This window comes from Mandrillus leucophaeus, unplaced genomic scaffold (assembly GCF_000951045.1).
Source record: "Mandrillus leucophaeus isolate KB7577 unplaced genomic scaffold, Mleu.le_1.0 Scaffold1156, whole genome shotgun sequence".
In the NCBI taxonomy this organism is placed as follows: Eukaryota; Metazoa; Chordata; class Mammalia; order Primates; family Cercopithecidae; genus Mandrillus; species Mandrillus leucophaeus.
The window spans coordinates 372990-384869 of NW_012099832.1; positions in this window are offsets into that span (position 1 = coordinate 372990).

Consider the following 11880-nt stretch of genomic DNA (forward strand, 5'->3'; position numbering starts at 1 on the left):
TGCAATTTATATATGTAACACTTTATTTTATGTAATGCTAGATTCATATATGTAATGCTATATATATTACATTATATATGTAATATCTTTAGATATATAATTCTATTTATATGTTTATATATACAACTACATGAATAGTTGTTTTATTGTATTGTTTTTTATTTGACTTATTTTTATTGCATTTTATAAGCTTTTTTTTTTAATAAGAGCTTGATTACATCCATGGATATAGAACCCATAAATATGGAGGACTGAATGAATATAATAAAATTTTAAAATAAGAGAAATTGTTAGTAAATTATGTAAGACTCATTCATCTTCAATATTTTAACATTATTTATTAAAATGAACACTTATTTACAATGCTTTTATTATATTCTAAGCACCAGACTATTCAAGGAGGATTAAAAAAATACCAGTGTATACAAAAAATGCACCACTAGTGGAAGTAATATTTTCATTAATTAATAATGAAGACTGCCCCTGATAGGGTTTTGCTCTGTGTCTTCCTGAAATCTCTTGTAATTCCCATAATCCCCATGTGTCAAGGGTGGGACCAGGTGGAGGTAATTGGATCATGGGGGCAGTTTCCCCGCTGTTGTTCTCATGGTAGTGAGTGAATTCTCACAAAATCTAGTGGTTTTATACACCTCTGACATTTCCCCTTCTTGTACTAACTCTGTCCTGTCACAATATGAAGGTGTCAGCTTCTTCTTTGCCTTCTGCCATGAAGTTTTGTAAGTTTCCTGAGGCTTCCCTAGCTATTCAGAACTGTGAATCAATTAAACACTTTTCCTTTATAAATTACCCAGTCTCAGGTATTTCTTCATAGCAGTGTGAGAGGGAACTAATACAAACCCTTTGTTTGCTATTTCATTAATATCTTTAAGCAATTTCTAATTTGATTTTTTAAAATTTGAATTTTTGTAGGTTTATAGTAAGCGTACATATTTATGGGGTACATGAGATATTTTGGTACAGGCATGCAATGTGTAATAATCACAAAGTGGGAAATTGGGTATCTATGCCCTCAAGCATTTAACTTTTGTGTTAGAAACAGTCCAATTATACTCTTTTAGTTATTTTTAAATGCCAAATTAAATTATTATTGACTATAGTCCCCTTGGTGTGCTATCAACTTCGGTTTTATTTACCCTTTTAAATTATTTTTTGTACACATTAACCATCCCCACCTTCCTGTCACCCACCAACTACCCTTCCCAGTTTGGTTACCATTTGGTACCGACTACCATTCCCAGATGGTTACCCAGAAGGTATCCATCTTTTAAGCAATTTTTATGACCATTTCTTTATGTTTTTAAGTACTTGTAATTTTTATTTATTTTACTTTATTATTGTATTTATTCATTTATTTTATTAAGTACTTGTAATTTTATTTCCATTTTGTGCATATACACATTCCAATCCCTATATTAGGTAATGGAAATACTAGTATAAAAAATGTACTTTGAATAATAGCACTTCCCATCTGATAATCTAAGAGTCATTGCTATGTAATATACAATTCAAAACATATTGTGGCTTAAAATAGCTGCATTTATTTAGCTGACAAATAGGTTGGTCAGCTGGAAGATGACTACTCTAAGAGAGTTTTGTTCAATTTTTAGAGGTCATTTAGAGGATCAATGACAGATTGGTTTTGCTAATCTCGGCTAGGGTTTTCTGTGTATCTGTAAACTTGGTAGAGTTGAAACAGTTGACTCAGCTCTACCTCACATATTTTCTTATGCACCACCATCCTAGATTGGGCTTGTTCACGTGGAAAACTTCAGAAATTCAAGAAAAAGAGCAAAAATTTACTAGATATCTTGAGAGAGTCTCAGAACTGACAACCTGTCACTTCTGCCACACTCTACTGACAGAGGCATGTCCCAGGTATATTAGTCAGGGTTCTCCAGACGGACAGAACTAATCAGATATATGTATATCTGAATGGGAGTTGATTAAGAAGACTTGATTCACACAGTCACAAGGTGAAGTTCCACAATACTTCGCCTGCAAGTTGAGGAGCAAGGAAGCCAGTCATGGCTCAGTCCAAATCCCAAAAACTCAAAAGCAGGGAAGCCGATACTGCAGCCTCCAGTCTGTGGCCAAAGGCCTGAGAGCCCCTGGCAAATCACTGGTGTAAGTCCAAGGGTCCAAAAGCCAAAGAACTTGAAGCCAGATATTTGAGGGCAGGAAGCATTCAGCATGGGAGAAAGATGAAGGTCGGAAGACTCAGCAAGTCAGCATTTTCCACCTTCTTCTGCCTTTTCCTAGTCAGTCTGGCAGCTAATTGGATGGTGCCCACCCACACTGTAGGTGGGTCTTCTTGAGAGTGGGTCTTCCTTTCCCAGTCCACTGACTCAAATGTTAATCTTTTCTGGCAACACTTAGAAACACCCAAATACACCCAGAAACAATACTCTGCATCCTTCGATCCCATTAAGTTGCCATTTAATATTAACCATCACACAAGGCCAGCCCTTATGAAAGGGTGAGAAAGTTGACCACATTTCTTGGGAGAATCTGCTAAGTCACATGGAAAGGGTTTTGGATACAGAGAAGGAAATAATCACAGCCTTTTTTTTTTTTTCAAGATAGTAAATCTGATATGAAAATAAATGTACATTTTGAATAAACATAATAATGCTTTTCTATTTTGACATTTGATACCTAAGGCCATATCATGTGCATGAAAACTAAATGGGTTGGAATTCATAGAATCTGTGAATTTTGTTTAATCTACTTCTCAATTATGATAAATACATGAGAGAACTATAAAATTTGTAAGTAAATTTCCAGTTTTGTTTTCCATTTCTACAACTTTTTATACCAACATTAAATACTCATTATTCCTTCAATGGGCTTCTCATTTATTTCTTTACTTATGCTCTATACTTTAGGCCCATATAAAACTTAATGATGTATCAGCATAGCCTAAACATCCCCTTTGTTTCAAATTCTGTTTTCTCTAGAACAAAGTCACATGTCTGGAATCTCAATCTGACTTTTTTCTTTTTGTAATTTCTTTGTCATATTAATGTACATAACTTTTTGATATAAAAGCATTTCCATTTCAAATATTGCTTATGTGTGTTTCTTCTCTTTGTTATTAAATAGAGAAGTTTTTAATAGAAAGCATTTTACTCACCAATTTTTTATTACACAGTGAGATAATTTTTTTTATTAGAAGCCTACAAAGGTAAGAATATTAGTAAACATTGGCAGAATGTTTCAACATAATTGTAAAAGCTTTAAAGTGGTTGAAGCAAAGTCAATAATTTAGGAGAATGAGGTAAGCAGAAAAGGAAATGTCTACATGGCTGCAGAGGGAGATTTTAACAGAAATAAGCCAGAATTTTACCCTCCCCCCAAACACAGACACATGAAACTCTAAAACAATTAGAAACTAAAGGCATGGGTAATTGGGACTTCAAAAGTGATGCAAGTCTAATTATTATTTCAATTTAACAGGTGACAACAATGACATTTAAGGAGGTTAAGTGACTGCCATAGGTTTCACATCAATAGTAATTTGTGAGACTTGTATTAGATCTTCAGATTCAACATCTGGAGTTTAAGAAAAGCTTTCTTTTACTTTGGAAATCACTTTCCAACAATAACTAGCTCTATCAATTTTACTTAAACAGTGTATTTACCTTCCACTCTCTATTATCCTGTATCATGTATTCTAACTTTTCTTATATGTTCAATTAATATATTTCTCAAAGGTTTTAATGGCATAACAATAAAAGGATGACAGGAATTTAGAAAAAGAATACTCTCTGTATGATCCCAGACAAGTTAATGATTTTGATAATCAACTGATTCAACTGTAACATGAGAAAAATTAAACTATTATAAACTGAATGATTGCCCCTCCTCCAAACTCATATGTTGAAGCCCTAACTCCCAGTGTGACAGAATTTGTATATAAAGTCTTTGGAGGTCAGATCAGATGAGGTCACAAGGATGCAGCCCTTATAATGGTGTCAGTGTCCTTTCAAGCAAAGATTCCATATGGCTTGCCTTCTATGCATGCACAAAAAGGAAGTCATGTGAGCGCCCAGTGAAAAAGCGGCAGCAGTCAATAAGCCAGAAAGAGAGGCAGAACCTGACTATACTGACATCCAGACATCCAGGTTTCAGGCTTCTAGCCTCCAAAACTGTGAGAAAATAAATTACTATCATGTAAGCAACTCAGACTACAACATTTTGTTATGACAGTCTGAACTGACTAATACAAAGTACTAATCCATGTAAGAATTAACTGAAGGAAAAGAACAAACAGTTGACTTTTCTTCAATCTTGTTGGTAAATATACACAGGGAAATGATGTATATGAATAAAAAAATTATAAAAATAGTAACCACAGCATTATATAAGTAACCCTGCCACAGGCATGCCATGTTTGTATTATTTATAATAAACTATATTCTAACATAAGCATTTATTCTAATTTGCAAATAAAAATTGTGCAGAGAAGAGTTAATGTAGCAGGTTGGAGACTGATATCCTTAGAAATAACTGCTCTTATGGTTGTCTGTTAGATGATCTGGGAACATGGATTACAGGAGAGTTCCTACTATTCCCAAAAATTATGAGAAACTATTATACCTAAACATTTTTTGAAAACAGTATAGTTTATGACAAATACCTACTTACCTTCTCAAAACTGAGAATTTTGATATATACAAAGCAAAGGGTGCCTATGTGACCAACCTCAGTAAAAATCCTGGGCACTGAATCTCTAATGAGCTAATTAGAATATGCTAATGAATGAACGAATAAAATATTGATAGACAATATTTCATATGTATATGAAATATTTCAAATTTCAGTATTTCAGTATTTCATATGTCATAACTCATTGTCGGAGGATATAGGCCTGTGTGACTCCACTGTGAGAGGACTTTTGGATACTCGTATCTAGTTTCTTGTAAAGTTTTCTTCATTCACCTTTTACTTTTGCGGATTTAGTTTTGTATCTTTTTGCTGCATTTAATAATAGCCATGAATATAACTACATGCTGAGTTCACTGAGACTTCCTAGCAAATTGCTAGTCCTGGGATAAGTCTTAGGGACCACTGATATAGGCTCAGGGAGCATAATTTATTTTCCCTCCCCATTTTACCTGATTGAAAAAATCTGTGATATGAAAACTCACAGGTAATAGAGAGAATAGAAAAATAGTATTGAAAAAATAGTATTAATATTACCATGAAGCTACTTGGGAGCTCAAGGGTGCAGTGAGTCAGGATTCCTCCACTGCACTCCAGTCTGGGAAACAGAGTGAGACCCTGTCTTTAAAAAGTATTTAATTAATTCATTTACTATTAACATGAAGAACAAAATTATATTATTACCTGAATCAAGATCATGTTTGGCATACCTCAGTTTATCTTTAAGTTGCACTAGTGCAGTTTCACTTAACAACCTTTTATTTAAAGGTGTGTATCAAAAAGATAGAAAACCAAATCAAGTTTATTTAAAAATACTACATCACAGTCCCTCTTTGTTCACTTCCTCCAGAGTTTTCAAAGACTGTTTGAATCTCTTTGAAAGTTTCTAAGATCTTGCTTTATGAATTTGGGTTCTCCTGTGGTGGCTGCATATATATTTAAAACAATTAGGTCTTCTTGTTGAATTGAACTCTTCACCAGTATGTAATGCCCTTCTTTATATTTTTTGATCTTTGTTAAAGTCTATTTTGTCTGAAATTAGAATTGCAATCTCTGCTTTTTTTTTCTGTTTTCCATTTGCTTGGTAGATTTTTCTTCATCTCTTTATTTTGAACTTATGTGTGTCACTGCATGTGACATAGGTCTCTTGAAGACAGCATACCATTGGGTCTTGCTTCTTTATCAAACTTGCAAATATGTACCTTTGAATTGGGGCATTAAGCTCGTTTACATACAAGGTTCTATTGATATGTGTGGATTTGATCTTGTTATCATAATGTAAGCTATTTACTATGCAGATTGTTTTGTGTGATTGCTTCATATTGTCACTGGTCTGTGAACATAAGTGTGCTTTTGTAGTGGCTGGTCTTCCACTTCTATATTTAGTGCTTCTTTCCAAAGGTGCTGTAAGGCAAGTTAAATGATAACAAATTCCCTCAGCATTTACTTGTCTGAAAAGTATCTTATTTTTCCTTTTCTTATTAAGCTTAGTTTAGTTGGATATGAAATTTTAGGTAGCAATTTCTTCAATTTGAAAATGTTGAATATTGGCATCCAATATCTTCTGCATTGTAAGGAGATACCTTCTCATACCAGTAAGAATGGCTATTATTAAAAAGTCAAAAAATAACAAGGCTGACAAGGTTGCAGAGAAAAAGAAAGACTTACACAGTGTTGATGAGAGTGTAAATTAGTTCTACCATTGTGGCAAATGGTGTGGCAATTCCTTGGAGACCTAAGAACAGAACTACCATTCAGCCCAGCCATCCTTTTACTGGGTATACACCCAAAGGAATACAAATTGTTCTATCATAAAGATACATGCACACGTATGTTCATTGCAGCACTATTCATGACAGCAAAGACATGGTATCAACCTAAATGTCCAGCAATAACAGATTGGATATAGAAAATGTTGTATCTATACACCATGGAATATTCTGCTACCAAAAAAACCAAACCAAAACAAAACCAAAACCAAAACAAAACAAGATTACTTTGCAGGAATATGGATGGAGCTGGAGGTCGTTGTCCTTAGAAAACTAATGCCGCAACAGAAAACCAAATACCAGAAGTTCTCACTTAAAAGTTGAGCTAAATGATGAGAACACATGGACAAACAGGGGGTAACATCAGACACTAGAAGCTGTCAGAGGATGGAGGTAGGGAGAGGATTAGGAAAAATAACTGATGAGCACTAGGCTTAATACCTGAGTGACAAAATCTAATCTGTACAACAAACCTGTGATGCAAGTTTACCTATGTAACAAATCTGCACATTTACCCCTGAATTTAGAATAAAAGTTAAAACAAAATTTAAAAAAGAATATTTAAGAGGAATTTAGTGGGTCCAGTTATTTGTTATAAATTTTAACTCCAGAGAAAGCAAATACTTTCCTTGGTCTTCTTTTTCTAATTTTCTACAAGAATTCTCACTGGACAGGAATAGAGAAGAGCAAATGAGCTTATCTTAGTCTCACATTTATGCAATACTTTATTTTTCTCTATTTTCTTCAAGTTCTGTTTTCCCTGAATGCTATTCTCTTTTCTGCGAAGACATTCATCTCTTTTCTGCAAAGGCATTTCTGTGAAGACATTCATCATCATCAGGTATTTTAAGCTTGGGTAACACCAATTTTGTGGCCTATAAACATGAGCTAATCTCTTTGGGCATAAAGACCAGAGCAATGAAGTCTGCATGGATAAGACCTAAGGCCAGCAGACAAAGAGGACACCTATTTGAGAATATCAGGTCTCAGTAAATATACTGATTGTATTATGTGCCTGTGCTCTGGACATAGGTGTACTGAAGAAAGGGATATAGGTATAAACAGGAAGGAGAAAATAATCATTGTATGAGGAAAATCAGTAAGAATATGGAAAAACTAAACCAAAACAAAGGGAAACTTCTGCTATGGAAGTTTCCTTGTACTGCTTTCACCTACTTCATGTTCTTTTCTGTCAAAGATTAAAGAAGGCCTTTTACAATCAAATAGCTATGGCCCAATAACAAATTAAAATTTGCTGATGACATAATATTTACTTCTAATTATGATTTACATAATTTATTTATTAAACAAATATTTTTCAAGCCACCACATTTTGCTAGATAGTAAGAACACAGTGTTAAGCAAAATTTAGTTCATTTAACTATGTATTGGTTTTAAGAAATCGAAATAGATCACTTTAACACAAATTATTTGGCTGATACTAAAGCTGCCATATAAAAGTGTTCTGCTTTTCTAGTGGGTGTTTTCATAAGAAAATTAATAATATATTTATATTGTGTTTTTAATATGCTTTGCATTTAAAAGAGGAAAACTGTTTCCTTCATAAAAGATGAGAAGATAAGTGATATGAAAACTTTTAATTAAGATGACCTTGGTTCTAAACTTACTAGCTAAATATTGGATTTGTTCAGAAATTAAGATATAATACAGGTCCTTGGATTAAGAATGTTTGCCATCATTCATTATTCCATAATTGAGGTCACTGGACTTGTAAATGTACTATGGCAAAATTAATTCACCAATGCAATATCTAAAATCCTTTAATTCTGTACTTGGAAGTTTGAAAATATGTCTTTCCGGATCTTGAAATCCTTAAATTGAGTATTATGTGTATGTATAAATGCAAATAGTATATAAGTCATAAAATTGAATATTAACATTGGCTAAAGTTTAAAGAAAAATGACAAATTAAATTTTTTGGTAGCTGCTTATGATAATGTTTATGCTTTTAAATTTTATAATCATAGAGAATATTTAGTTTACTATGTCATCTTCTAATTTGGAATTTTTTTTAAATTATGGAGACAGTATGGGAAATTTTATCTCACTTATACTTTGCTCTTAATTATAGTATGCATAATGTTCTTAAAAACTGTTAACTAGGGTTAGGCTAATGTGCTAATAGGTTATTTGATAAATTATTATTATTATAATTTTAGATAGTTATTAATCTATTCTTGCTCAGACTTCTTTGATTAAAACTTCCCTTTAGATATGATTGTATATGTTTAGATCACTGTGCCATTTGAACTTTATTAAATTAAGAGAATTTTAGGTACAAGCGAATATGTTGGGTTGATTGGGAAAATGACTATAAGTTTCAATTTTCAATATTAATGTCATCTGCAAATCCTCTCATCAAGAGTTTGAATGTATTTTCTCACCCTTAGTTAGCCTAGGCTGGCTTTTCTTTTCTTGAGCTAATAAAAGTTATAGTATGCTAGTTGCAAGCATAGTCCTAGAGTCTTCACACATTTCCATTTTCTGTTGAAACCAACATGAGAACAAGTCTGTGCTAAGTTGTTAAAAAACAACAGTGTAGGTGGATCAGAAATAAATTGTCCAACTGAAGACATCCTGGCAAAGTTAGGCCACAGCCAAATCAATTCATGGCAGACAGAAACCTGAGGCCAGATTAACTGAGTCTGCCCTAGCAATCTCACAAACCTATCAGACTAATGAGAAATAAGTGTTTTTGTTTTAAGTCGCTGAGATTTGTGGTCTTTTATTACAGAGTGATATTTAACTGGTATGGCTAGGAAACCTATTTTTTTGTATAAATACTATACTAATAATAAAAATTGGAAAATTATTTTAGAAATTGCTTCTGTGAGTGCAATAGTGAGATTCTGCTGACACATTTGTTATTAAGCACAAGTCTTAATTTCTTTAAAATTTTGCATTTAAGATGGGTTTTAAATTAAAATATTTTTAATCAAAGAACTGTAATAGATTCTAATAAATGATATGCATAGAATGAAAAATTCAATAAATAAAATTAAGAACCTAATGCATGGATTTAAAACACATTATACATAGTTAATAAGATAGCTAATAAAGGACTGAAAAAAGAAAGAAATGTCCAAAGTAAAGGGTAATACAGAGTCATAGGAGGTAGAATCAAAATGGCAAACACACTGGTAATTGAGTGCCAGGAAAAGAGGAGGAAGAAAATAAATCAGCATCAATATTTGATGACCTTTTGCATGAAAGGTTCATGAAATTGATGTAAGCCATAAAACTATGAATATAAAAACCACTATAAATACTAAGCAGGATAAATAGCAAAAGAAAAATATTCTGAAACGTGACACTATACAACTATTAAAGATCAAACATGAGAATAAAAATAATAAAAACCAGCCATGAAAATTTGCGTAAAGTAAAACAGACTAATTATTTTAATGCTAATTGGTTTTAAAAGTGAAGAAACTGATCTTTCAATGTCATGTGTAATTTATTAAGGCGGATATTTCAAATAAGAGAACAGGGATTAAAACCCCTGTATACCCAGCTCAAAAGTTCATGTGCTTTTCACTGCCCTGCCTTCCCCCACTTCACATATTCCCAACGTCCACAGATTACTTGACTTAAATTGGTTTCTTTAGTTGTACATAAGCTGAATAAATGATAAGTTTTTATCTTTAATGTCTTTGTATTTTTCTGGTTGTTGTCCATCTTAAATACATGTAATCTAATTGTACGCTACATGACTTAAAATTGTGTGCAGAGAGACATCAAGTAAGTGCTGTGGCTAATTAAATCTAAAATGGTTTAATAAAACATAAAATTCTCATTATGATCACGATTATCATCACCCTCATCATCAAAAAAGAGAAGTGCAATGCCTGTATGAACATTATATATCTTGTTAGGGTTATAATATGCAAATTTAGACTGGCTTGATTTAGATTCTAATTTCTTCTATCACTGGCATAGAGCTTTGAAGATGTCACATAATCCTTATGTTTTTCCTTCTATAAAATACGAAAAGTAAAAATGATTTCCTCACTGCATAATTTTGTTAAATAAACAAAATATTCCATATAAACCAATTGTTGCAGTGTCTAGTACGGGAAAACCACAAAATAATTGTTAATAAAAATAAATATTACTATTTAAACCAAAAAGTCTAGTCTTGAGAGTTTATAAAGTGATACCGAAAATCTTAAGAGCACATAAAGGCTTTTTCAAAAATGAAAAAATTTGAGTAAATATAAAAGTTCTGACAATCGCATTTGTACAGGCAGTACATTTTGCAGAATGAATTTATACATAGAAAAAGAGTTTGGAAAAACTATTTAACATCATTTTTACCTTGAAAAATCTTCAGCTCTCCAAAAGTGATTTCACCAATTTTTGGTTTAATTTAGGGAATTTTCACTACAAAAATACTTGTGATAAACTCAGGATAAATGATACTACTTTAGTCATTTTTACACAACATTCAACATATATGTTAAATGTACTTGACATTTTAAAATTTATCTGTATATATCTTGTAGCATAAAGAGGATGTCAATGTCAAATCTGTCCCATTTATATCTAGAAAACAATCAGAAGACCTTAACATTTTCAAAGTATATAAATATATTCTATTAAAGATAAACTTGAGAATATATGAATAAATTTGATAGACTCAAAGCAAATAAATTACATCGCCTTATAAAACACAAAGAATGTAGGATTATGCTGAAATTAATATAGAAAACCTGAAGCAACAATAGATGAAAAACAAGCTTTATCCATGTCTATTTGATGTCACTTTACTGTGACAATAACTTTAATACATAATGGAAAATAATGCTGCCTTCAGATGGCAATATATCATCATGAAGCTTTATTATTTGACTAAAAGAAGTGATTTTATTTCATTAAATTTTGTCCCTAAGACATGGTCACTCCACACAACCTTAGTTTAGCAGTCACTATTATCAAACTCAAGGAAATTATAACAACATTTATGCATCTCTCTTGACAATGGTTTTATGTAAGGAATAATTAGTAAAAGACTCTTATTAAAAAGCAGACATCTAAAAGAATTCTCAGATGCATTGCAGCATAATTTCTCACCACTTGATACAAATAAAATACAAGTTTTCAGGAGAAGCATGCCTTTTACTGCCCCAGGGAACAGAGAAGCCACATTCAAAGGAACTCTTCCTTTGGGATTGCATCCAAGAGTGGCAGACAAATCTTTTACACTTGTAAAAAAAGAAAAAAAGAGTCCAAAGAACTCCTGCTTATACATTCACACTTAATAAATCCAATTTTAGGCATATCCCTATTAAAATGAGAACAAATCCCCTGAAACTTTCACTCCTCACTCTCTTCACTCTTCAATGTCTTTATTTTAGACTTCCGTTTAGATTTTTGAATAAAGTTCAGCTTCTGCTAATTTAGT